The 11,753-nt window shown below is 39.7% G+C and overlaps 1 non-coding gene across 1 annotated transcript; it reads right to left on the reverse strand.

Annotated features, from left to right (window-relative positions):
• Positions 1-5,475: 5,475 nt before the first annotated feature.
• LOC112745630 (small nucleolar RNA R71) lies at positions 5,476-5,583 on the reverse strand. Its single transcript, XR_003173548.1, has one exon. It is a non-coding gene; the product is annotated as a small nucleolar RNA R71 (small nucleolar RNA).
• Positions 5,584-11,753: the final 6,170 nt, after the last annotated feature.

Consider the following 11,753-nt stretch of genomic DNA (forward strand, 5'->3'; position numbering starts at 1 on the left):
TTGCCAAAAAGCTTGAGGCAAACGTTGGCGCAAGCTTTTTCTCCCCTGGGTATGTTGGTGTGGCGCCAACGTTTGCCAAAAAGCTTGAGGCAAATGTTGGCGCAAGCTTTTTCTCCCCTGGGTATGTTGGTGTGGCGCCAACGTTTGTCAAAAAGCTTGAGGCAAACGTTGGCGCAAGCTTTTGCTCCATCCAGGGTGTTTTCAACTCTTCCAAAAGTTTGAGCTAAAGTTTGAGGCAAACTTTGGCTCAAGCTTTTTGTCCTCTCTTGCTCTTTGCCATTCCTTCTTTCTTCAACCTTCTTCAAAGCTCTTTTCACCTATCATCAATCAATCAAAACATAAAAGCTATGCTCAAAATCATGAGATTGTTTCTCTTTCATAATATACGACAATTATAGCACAAAATCTCATGAAAATGCATTAAATTATCCATGGTTGATCGAATCAAAGGAAACATGAAATTCCACCCAAATGGCTTACTTATTGCATAAGAATGCATGAAAACCAAGTAAAAAAACTAGTGAAAAAGCATAGGAAAACATGACATGGTGACATGTTATCACCATGCGTAAACGTCATGTACGCGTATGCGTCGCCTTGCGATGTCACAATCCATGCCTGCGCGTCTGGTGCGCGTGCGCGTCGTTCTCAGCATCCCAAATCCTTGTTTATTCATGAGTTTTCCACTTTCATGCTTTTCCTCTCCACCCCTTTGATCCAATCCGAGCCTTTCCAATCTAAATTCACTAACAAACATATCAAGGCATCTAGTGGAATCAAAGGTGAATTAAATTTAGCTAATTAAGGGCCTAAAAAGCATGTTTTCACATTCAAGTACAAATTAGGAGAAAATCATGAAACCATGCCATTTCATTCAGTAAATGTGGGTAAAAGGTGGTAAAACTCCCTAAACTAAGCACAAGATAAACCCTAAAAATGGAGTTTATCAATGGCACCAAAGGCCGGCGAAGCTTCAAGGAAGAGAAAGGGAAAGGCTCCCACGTCCAATTTTGAACCTTGGGAATCATGGAGATTCCTCACCAAAGTGCACCATGATCACTTCTATGATGTGGTAAGGCACAAAAAGGTGATTCTCGAGGTCCCATTCAAGCTCAAAAAAGGAGAATATCCGAAGATCCAACATGAGATCTGGACAAGGGATTGGGAAAGTCTGATCAATCCTATTTCAGAGGTCGGAACGCTAATGGTGCAAGAATTCTTCGGCAATGCTTGCGTCACCAATAATCATGATACAGGTGTAAACCCAAGCTCCAAAAATTGGAGCACCATGGTCCGAGAGCAACTCTTAGATTTCAACCCAGAAAGTGTGAGAGTGGCACTACAATTGCCACACATGCTAGGAGACCCACACTCTTACACAAAAAGGGTGAACTCCGACCAAAGACTAGATCAAGTCCTTGTGGACATTTGTGTGGAAGGAGCACAGTGGAGAAGGGACGCACAACGCAAGCCATACCAACTGGGTAGGCTTGACTTCAAGCCTGTGGCCAGAGGATGGTTGGCATTTATCCAATGCTCTATGATGAGCGGATAATTTATACGCTTTTTGGTATTATTTTTAGTATGTTTTAAGTATATTTTAATTAGTTTTTATTATATTTTATTAGTTTTTAAATAAAAATCACTCTTCTGGACTTCACTATGAGTTTGTGTATTTTTCTGTGATTTCAGGTATTTTTTAGCTGAAATTGAGGGACCTGAGCAAAAATCTGATTCAGAGGCTGAAAAAGGACTGCAGATGTTGTTGAATTTTGACCTCCCTGCACTCGAAGTGGATTTTCTGGAGCTACAAAAGCCCAATTGGCGCGATCTCAATTGTGTTAGAAAGTAGACATCCTGGGCTTTCCATCAATATATAATAGTCCATACTTTGCCCAAGATTTGATGGCTCAAACAGGCGTTCCAAGTCAGCTCAAGAATTCTGGCGTTTAACGCTGGAACTGGCACAAAAGCTGGAGTTAAACGCCCAAACTGGCACAAAAGCTGGCGTTTAACTCCAAGAAAAGTCTCTACACATGGAATCTTCAATGCTCAGCCCAAGCATACACCAAGTGGGCCCGGAAGAAGATTTCTGCATTAATTACTGATTTCTGTAAACCCTAGGCTACTAGTTCTCTATAAATAGGACCTTATACTATTGTATTTTGATCGGTCTTTGGATGTTTAGTCCCTAGACCTTGGAGGCTGGCCATTCGGCCAAGCTTACACCATTATCACTTTTGTATTTTCAACGGTGGAGTTTCTACATACCATAGATTAAGGTGTGGAGCTCTGCTGTCCTTCATGAATTAATACAAGTACTATTGTTTTTCTATTCAACTCAAGTCTATTTCTTCTCCAAGATATTCATTCACACCCAAGAACATGATGAATGTGATGATTATGTGACACTCATCACCATTCTCACCTATGAACGCGTGACTGACAACCACTTCCGTTCTACATGCAAACAAGCTTGAATGCATATCTATTGGGTTTCTAATCTAAGATTGGAACCTTCGTGGTATAGGCTAGAATTATTGGCGGTCATTCTTGAGATCCGGAAAGTCTAAACCTTGTCTGTGGTATTCCGAGTAGGATCTGGGAAGGGATGACTGTGACGAGCTTCAAACTCGCGATTGTTGGGCGTGTGACAGACACAAAAGGATCAATGGATCCTATTCCAACATGATCGAGAACCGACAGATGATTAGTCGTGCGGTGACAGCGCATTTGGAATGTTTTCACTGAGAGGACGGGAAGTAGCCATTGACAACAGTGATGCCTAACATAAAGCTTGCCATGGAAAGGAGTATGAATGATTGGAAGAAGGCAATAGGAAAGCAGAGGTTCAAGAGGAATAAAGCATCTTCATACGCTTATCTGAAATTCCAACCAAAGAATTACATAAGTATCTCTATCTTTATTTTATAATTTATTTATCTTTTAATTATCAATTCTCTATCACCATCTGAATTCGCCTGACTGAGATTTACAAGGTGACCATAGCTTGCTTCAAGCCGATAGTCTCTGTGGGATCGACCCTTACCCACGTAAGGTATTACTTGGACGACCCAGTGCACTTGCTGGTTAGTTGTGCGGAATTGTGACAAAGTGTGATTCATGTTTAAGAGCTCCAAGTCCTTTGGCGCCATTGTTGATGATCACAATTTCGTGCACCGAGTTTTTGGCGCCGTTGCCAGGGATTGTTCGAGTTTGGACAACTGACGGTTCATCTTGTTGCTTAGATTAGGTAATTTTATTTTATTTTTATTTTCAAAAAATTCAAAAAAAAATAATATATTTCTATTTTTTTCTTCAGAGTTTTTAAGAATGAATTCTAGAGTTTCATGATGATCTGTTGAAGTCTGGCTGGTTGTGAAACCATGTCTAAATTTTTGGACCGAGGTTTCAACTTATCATCACAAGAGCTTATTGATTTCTATCAATTTTGCTGTTGTTAGCAATGATCTGCTAAAGCTTGGCTGGCCATTGGCCATCTCTAGTGTTTTGGACTGGAGCTTTCATTGAAAGATTGGCTGGCTAGTAAGCCATGTCTAGTTCCTGGACCGGAGTCTTAGACTAGCATTGCAATGATTCCTGGAACTCTTATTAAAAATTTTGAATCCATTTATTTTCTTTTCCACTCAATTTTCGAAAAAACCACAAAAAAAAAATTATAAAATCATAAAAATAAAAAATATTTTATGTTTCTTGTTTGAGTCTAGTGTCTAATTTTAAGTTTGGTGTCAATTGCATACCTATAATTTTCGAAAATTACATGCATTATGTTCTTCATTAATCTTCAAGTTGTTCTTGATGATTTCATTGCTCTGATCTTTAGATTCTCTTGTTTTGTGTGTTTTGTTGTTTCTCATATGCATTCTCAATTTGTTAGTGTCTCTTATATGAAAATTTGTAAGTTTGGTGTCCTGCATGCATTGTTTGTTTAATTTGACTTTCCTAAGATTAGTTATATTTTGATTGTTTCTCATCATTGAAAAATTCAAAAAAAAATTTTTTTTCTCAAAACTATGTCTTTTCAAGTCAATAATACAGAGAATTGAAGATTCAGAACATTCAGCAGAGGAATCAAACAGAAAAAGCGGGGCGTTCAAAACGCCCAGTGAAGAAGGAAAACTGGCGTTTAAACACCAGCCAGGGTACCTGGCTGGGCGTTTAACGCCCAAAATGGTAGGATTTTGGGCGTTAAACACTAGAATGGATGCCATTCTGGGCGTTTAACGCCAGGATGACACTAGAGGGAAGATTTTGTTTTCAATTCAAATCTTTTTCAAATTTTCATAATTTTTCAAAATCAAATCTTTCTCAAATCATATCTTTTCAATCATATCCTTTCAAAATCAATTTCTTTCTATTTTTTTATAATTTTCGAAAATCTTTGTTACTATTAATGATTTACTTCAAAATAATCAAATTTTAAATTTTAGAATCATATCTTTTAATTTCTTGTTAGTCAAATAATCAACTTTAATTTTAAAACTTTCTTTTTTTAAAAAACAATTGATTTTCAATCATATCTTCTCAATCATATCTTCTCAATCACATCTTTTTCAAAATTAACTCTCAATCATATCTTTTTAATTTCTAATTTTAAAATATTTTCAAAAAATCACTTAATTTCTTTCCTAATCTTAATTTTTTCAAAAATCTCAATCAAATTTTCAAATTTCTTTTTAATTATTTCAAAATCTTTTACTTTAATTTCAAAAATTCTTCCCCTCTTCTCACATCCTTCTATTTAAGGAACTAACACTCCTCCTCAAGGTGCAGTTCGAACTCTATCCCTCTTTATAAGTTCGAATTCTCTTCTATCTATCTTCTCCTTCTATTCTTCTTTTCCTCTGACACCTCAAGGAATCTCTATACTGTGACATAGAGGATTCTCTATTTTCTTGTTCTCTTCTCTTTCATATGAGCAGGAACAAAGATAAAGGCATACTTGTTCAAGCTGATCCTGAACCTGAAAGGACCTTGAAGAGAAAGCTAAGAGAAGCTAAAGCACAATTCTCTCTAGAGGGCCTAACAGAGCTTTTCAAGGAAGAAGAAAGCATGGCAGCCGAAAACAACAATGCCAACAATGCAAGGAAGGTGCTTGGTGACTTTACTGCACCTACTCCCGACTTCTATGGGAGAAGCATCTCAATCCCTGCCATTGGAGCAAACAACTTTGAGCTTAAGTCTCAATTAGTTTCTCTAATGCAACAGAATTGCAAGTTTCATGGACTTCCATTGGAAGATCCTCATCAGTTCTTAGCTGAATTCTTGCAAATCTGTGACACTGTCAAGACCAATGGGGTTGACCCTGAGGTCTACAGACTTATGCTCTTTCCTTTCGCTGTAAGAGACAGAGCTAGGACATGGTTGGATTCACAACCTAAAGAAAGCATAAACTCTTGGGAAAAGCTAGTCAATGCCTTCTTGGCAAAGTTCTTTCCACCTCAAAAATTGAGCAAGCTTAGAGTGGAAGTCCAAACCTTTAGACAGAAGAAAGGTGAATCCCTCTATGAAGCTTGGGAAAGATACAAGCAATTGATCAGATGGTGTCCTTCTGACATGCTTTCAGAATGGAACATCATAGGTATCTTCTATGATGGTCTGTCTGAACTATCCAAGATGTCATTGGATAGCTCTGCTGGAGGATCTCTTTATCTGAAGAAGACGCCTGCAGAAGTTCAGGAACTCATTGAAATGGTTGCAAATAGCCAATTCATGTACACTTCTGAAAGGAATCCTGTGAATAATGGGACAAATCAGAAGAAAGGAGTTCTTGAAATTGATACTTTGAATGCCATATTGGCTTAGAATAAAATATTGACTCAGCAAGTCAATATGATCTCTCAGAGTCTGTCTGGAATACAAGCAGCAACAGGCAGTACTAAAGAAGCTTCCTCTGAATCAGAAGCTTATGACCCTGAGAACCCTGCAATGGAAGAGGTGAATTACATGGGAGAATCCTATGGAAACACCTATAATCCTTCATGGAGAAATCATCTAAATCTCTCATGGAAGGATCAACAGAGACCTCAACAAGGTTTCAATAACAGTAATGGTGGAAAAAATAGGTTTAGCAATAGCAAACCTTTTCCATCATCTTCTCAGCAACAGACAGAGAATTCTAAGCAGAGCCCCTCTGACTTAGCAACCATAGTCTCTGATCTAATTAAAACCACTCAAAGTTTCATGACTGAAACAAGGTCCTCCATTAGAAATTTGGAGGCACAAGTGGGTCAGCTGAGTAAGAAAATTACTGAACTCCCTCCTAGTACTCTCCCAAGCAATACAGAAGAGAATCCAAAGAGAGAGTGCAAGGCCATAAACACGTCTGACATGGCCGAACCTGGAGAGGAGGAAGAGGCAGTGATTTCCCCTGAGGAAGACCTCAATGGACGTCCACTGGCCTCCATGGAGTTCCCTAATAAGGAACCATGGGAATCTGAGGCTCACATAGAGACCATAGAGATTCCATTGAATTTACTTCTGCCATTCATGAGCTCTGATGAGTATTCTTCCTCTAAAGAGGATGAAGATGTTACTGAAGAGCAAGTTGCTAAGTACCTTGGAGTAATCATGAAGCTAAATGCCAAGTTGTTTGGTAATGAGACTTGGGAGGATGAACCTCCATTGCTCATTAAAGAACTGGATGACTTGACTAGGCAGATATTACCTTTGAAGAGACAAGATCCTGGAAAATTCTCAATACCTTGTACCATAGGCACCATGACCTTTGAAAAGGCTCTGTGTGTGACCTAGGGTCAAGTATAAACCTTATGCCTCTCTCTGTAATGGAGAAACTAGGGATCATCGAGGTACAAGCTGCTAGAATCTCACAAGAGATGGCAGACAATTCAAAGAAATAGGCTTATGTACTTGTAGAGGATATCTTGGTAAAGGTTGAAGACCATTACATCCCTGCTGACTTCATAATCCTAGAGACTGGGAAGTGTATGGATGAATCCATCATCCTTGGCAGACCCTTCCTAGCCACAGCAAAAGCTGTGATTGATGTTGACAGAGGAGAATTGATCATTCAAGTGAATGAAGACTCCCTTGTGTTTAACGCTCAAGGATACCCCTCTGTAACCATGGAGAAGAAGCATGAAGAGCTTCTCTCAATATAGAGTCAAACAGAGCGTCCACAGTCAAACTCTAAGTTTGGTGTTGGGAGGCCACAACCAAACTATAAGCTTGGTGTTGAACCCCCACATTCAAACTCTAAGTTTGGTGTTGGGAGGTTCCAACATTGCTCTGAACATCTTTAAGGCTCCATGAGAGCCCACTGTCAAGCTATTGACATTAAAGAAGCGCTTGTTGGGAGGCAACCCAATCTTTAATTATCTATGTTAAATTTCTATTTTCTTTTGTTATTTTATGTTTTCTGTAGGTTGATGATCATGTGAAGTCATTAAAACAATTGAAAAAGCAAAAATAGAAGGAAAAACAGAATGAAAAATAGAACACCCTGGAGGAGAAACTTACTGGCGTTTAAACGCCGGTAAGGGTAGCAGAATGGGCGTTAAAACGCCCAGTCTGGCACCATTCTGGGCGTTTAACGCCAGAAATGGGCGCCAGACTGGCGTTTAACGCCAGCAATGGGTACCAGACTGGCGTTTAACGCAAGGAATGGGTAAGAAGCTGGCGTTAAACGCCAGAAATGGGCAGCAGCCTGGCGTTTAACACCAGGATTGGCAGCAAGGGGCGTTTTGCACGCCACATGGTGCAGGGATGAGATATCCTTGACACCTCAGGATCTGTGGACCCCACAGGATCTCCACCTACCCCACCTCTCTCTCTCTTCTTCACCCATTCACCAATCACCTCAATACCTCTTCCCCAAAAATCCCTCACCTATCAAATCCCACCATTCTCTTCACCACTCACATCCATCCTTCATAAAACCCCACCTACCTCACCATTCAAATTCAAACCACTTTCCCACCCAAACCCACCTATAATGGCCGAACCATACCCCTCTCTCCACTCCGATATAAACCCATCTTCACTCCTTCATTTTCACACAACATACACACTACCTATCCCCCTTGGCCGAAACATAAAGCCCCCTCCATCTCCTCTATTTCTTCTTCTTCTACTCTCTTCTTTCTTCTTTTGCTCGAGGACGAGCAAACCTTCTAAGTTTGGTGTGGTAAAAGCTAAAGCTTTTTGTTTTTCAAAAACCATTTATGACACCAAAGGCCGGAGAAACCTCTAGAAAGAGGAAAGGGAAAGCAAAAGCTTCCACCTCCGAGTCATGGGAGATGGAGAGATTCCTCTCAAGGGTGCATCAAGACCATTTCTATGAAGTTGTGGCCAAGAAGAAGGTGATCCCCGAGGTCCCTTTTAAGCTCAAAAAGGGCGAATATCCAGAGATCCGACATGAGATCCGAAGAAGAGGTTGGGAAGTTCTCACCAACCCCATTCAACAAGTCGGAATCTTAATGGTTCAAGAGTTCTATGCCAATGCATGGATCACCAAGAACCATGATCAAAGTGTGAACCTGGACCCCAAGAATTGGCTTATAATGGTCCGAGAGAAATACTTAGACTTTAGTCCGGAAGATGTAAGGTTGGCATTCAATTTGCCTATGATGCAAGGAGATGCACACCCATACACTAGAAGGGTCAACTTTGATCAAAGGTTAGACCAAGTCCTCATGGACATCTGTGAAGAGGGCGCTCAATGGAAGAGAGATTCAAGAGGGAAGCCGGTTCAACTAAGAAGGCATGACCTCAAGCCCGTGGCTAGGGGATGGTTGGAGTTTATCTAACGCTCAATCATTCCCACTAGCAACCAGTCTGAAGTTACTATAGACCGAGCCATCATGATTCATAGCATCATGATTAGAGAGGAAGTAGAAGTTCATGAGGTTATATCCCAAGAACTTTACAAGGTGGCGGACAAGTCCTCTACTGTGGCAAGGTTAGCCTTCCCTCACCTCATTTGTCACCTCTGCAACTCAGTTGGAATTGACATAGAGGAAGACATCCTCATTGATGAGGACAAGTCCATCACTAAGAAAAGGATGGAGCAAACAAGAGATCCCACTCATGGACAAGAGCATGAGGAAACTCCTCATCATGAAATCCCTGAGATGCCTCAAGGGATGCAATTTCCTCCACAAAACTATTGGGAGCAAATCAACACCTCCCTAGGAGAATTAAGTTCCAACATGGGACAACTAAGGGTGGAGCACCAAGAGCATTCCATCCTCCTCCATGAAATTAGAGAAGACCAAAGGACCATGAGAGTGGAGCAACAAAAGCAAGGAAGAGACATTGAGGAGCTCAAGCACTCCATAAGATCTTCAAGAGGAAGAACAAGCCGCCATCACTAAGGTGGACCCGTTCTTTAATTTCCTTGTTCTTTATTTTCTGTTTTTCAAAAATTATGCTTTATGTTTATTTATGTTTGTGTCTTTATTACATGATCACTAGTGTCTAAGTGTCTATGCCTTAAAGCAATGAAAATGAATCCATCACCTTTCTTAAATGAAAAATGTTTTTAATTGAAAAAGAAAAAGAAGTGCATGAATTTAAAATTTTAAAATAGTTTAGTTATTTTGATGTGGTGGCAATACTATTATTTTTCTGAATGAATGCTTGAACAATGCATATTTTTTGAATTTGATTGTTTATGAATGTTAAAATTGTTGGCTCTTGAAAGAATGAGGGAAAAGGAGAAATGTTATCTGATGATCTGAAAAATCATAAAATTGATTCTTGAAGCAAGAAAAAGCAGTGAAAAGCTTGCAGAAAAAAGGATATATGCGAAAAAAAAGAAAGAAAAAAAAAGTAAAAAAGAAAAACAAGCAGAAAAAGCCAATACCCCTTTAAACCAAAAGGCAAGGGTGATAAAAAGGATCCAAGGCTTTGAGCATCAGTGGATAGGAGGGCCCACAGGAATAAAATCCCGGCCAAAGCGGCTAAACCAAGATGTCCCTAACCATGTGCTTGTGGCGTGAAAGTGTCAAGTGAAAACTTGAGACTGAGCGGTTAAAGTCGTGATCCAAAAGCAAAAAGAGTGTGCTTAAGAGCTCTGGATACCTCTAATTGGGGACTCTAGCAAAGCTGAGTCACAATCTGAAAAGGTTCACCCAGTTATGTGTCTGTGGCATTTATGTATCCGGTGGTAATATTAGAAAATAAAATGCTTAAGCTCACGGAGAAGACTCATAAGTATCTGTGTTCAAGAATCAACATACTTAACTAGGAGTATCAATAACACTATCTGGATTCTGAGTTCCTATAGAAGTCAATCATTCTGAACTTCAAAGGATAAAGTGAGATGCCAAAACTGTTCAGAAGCAAAAAGCTAAAAGCCCTACTCATCTAATTAATACTGATCTTCATAGATGTTTTTGGAATTCATTGTATATTCTCTTCTTTTTATCCTATTTGATTTTCAGTTGCTTGGGGACAAGCAACAATTTAAGTTTGGTGTTATGATGAGCGGATAATTTATACGCTTTTTGGCATTGTTTTTAGTATATTTTAATTAGTTTTTATTATATTTTTATTAGTTTTTAAATAAAAATCACTCTTCTGGACTTTACTATGAGTTTGTGTGTTTTTCTGTGATTTCAGGTATTTTCTGACTGAAATTGAGGGACTTGAGCAAAAATCAGATTCAGAGGCTGAAAAAGGACTGCAGATGCTGTTGGATTCTGACCTCCCTGCACTCGAAGTGGATTTTCTGGAGCTACAGATACTCAATTGGCGCTCTCTCAATTGCGTTGGAAAGTAGACATCCTGGGCTTTCCAGCAATATATAATAGTCCATACTTTGCTCGAGATTTGATGGCCCAAACAGGCGTTCCAAGTCAGCTCAAGAATTCTAACGCCCAAACTGGCACAAAAGCTGGCGTTTAACTCTAAGAAAAGTTTCTACACATAGAAGCTTCAATGTTCAGCCCAAGCACACACCAAGTGGGCCCGGAAGAAGATTTCTGCATTAATTACTGATTTCTGTAAACCCTAGGCTACTAGTTCTCTATAAATAGGACCTTATACTATTGTATTTTGATCGATCTTTGGACGTTTAGTCCCTAGACCTTGGAGGCTGGCCATTCGGCCATGCTTACACCATTATCGCTTTTGTATTTTCAACGGTGGAGTTTCTACACACCATAGATTAAGGTGTGGAGCTCTACTGTTCTTCATGAATTAATACAAGTACTATTGTTTTTCTATTCAACTCAAGTCTATTTCTTCTCCAAGATATTCATTCGCACCCAAGAACATGATGAATGTGATGATTATGTGACACTCATTACCATTCTCACCTATGAACGCGTGACTGACAACCACTTCCGTTCTACATGCAAACAAGCTTGAATGCATATCTCTTGGGTTTCTAATCTAAGATTGGAACCTTCGTGGTATAGGCTAGAATTATTGGCGGTCATTCTTGAGATTCGGAAAGTCTAAACCTTGTCTGTGGTATTCCGAGTAGGATCTGGGAAGGGATGACTGTGACGAGCTTCAAACTCGCGATTTTTGGCCGTGTGACATACGCAAAAGGATCAATGGATCCTATTCCAACATGATCGAGAACTGACAAATGATTAGCCGTGCAGTGACAGCGCATTTGGAACGTTTTCACTGAGAGGACGGGAAGTAGACATTGACAACGGTGATGCCCAACATAAAGCTTGCCATGGAAAGGAGTATGAATGATTGGAAGAAGGCAATAGGAAAGCAGAGGTTCAGGAAGAACAAAGCATCTTCATACG

The sequence above is a fragment of the Arachis hypogaea genome, chromosome 14 (genome assembly GCF_003086295.3).
Source record: "Arachis hypogaea cultivar Tifrunner chromosome 14, arahy.Tifrunner.gnm2.J5K5, whole genome shotgun sequence".
NCBI lineage: Eukaryota > Viridiplantae > Streptophyta > Magnoliopsida > Fabales > Fabaceae > Arachis > Arachis hypogaea.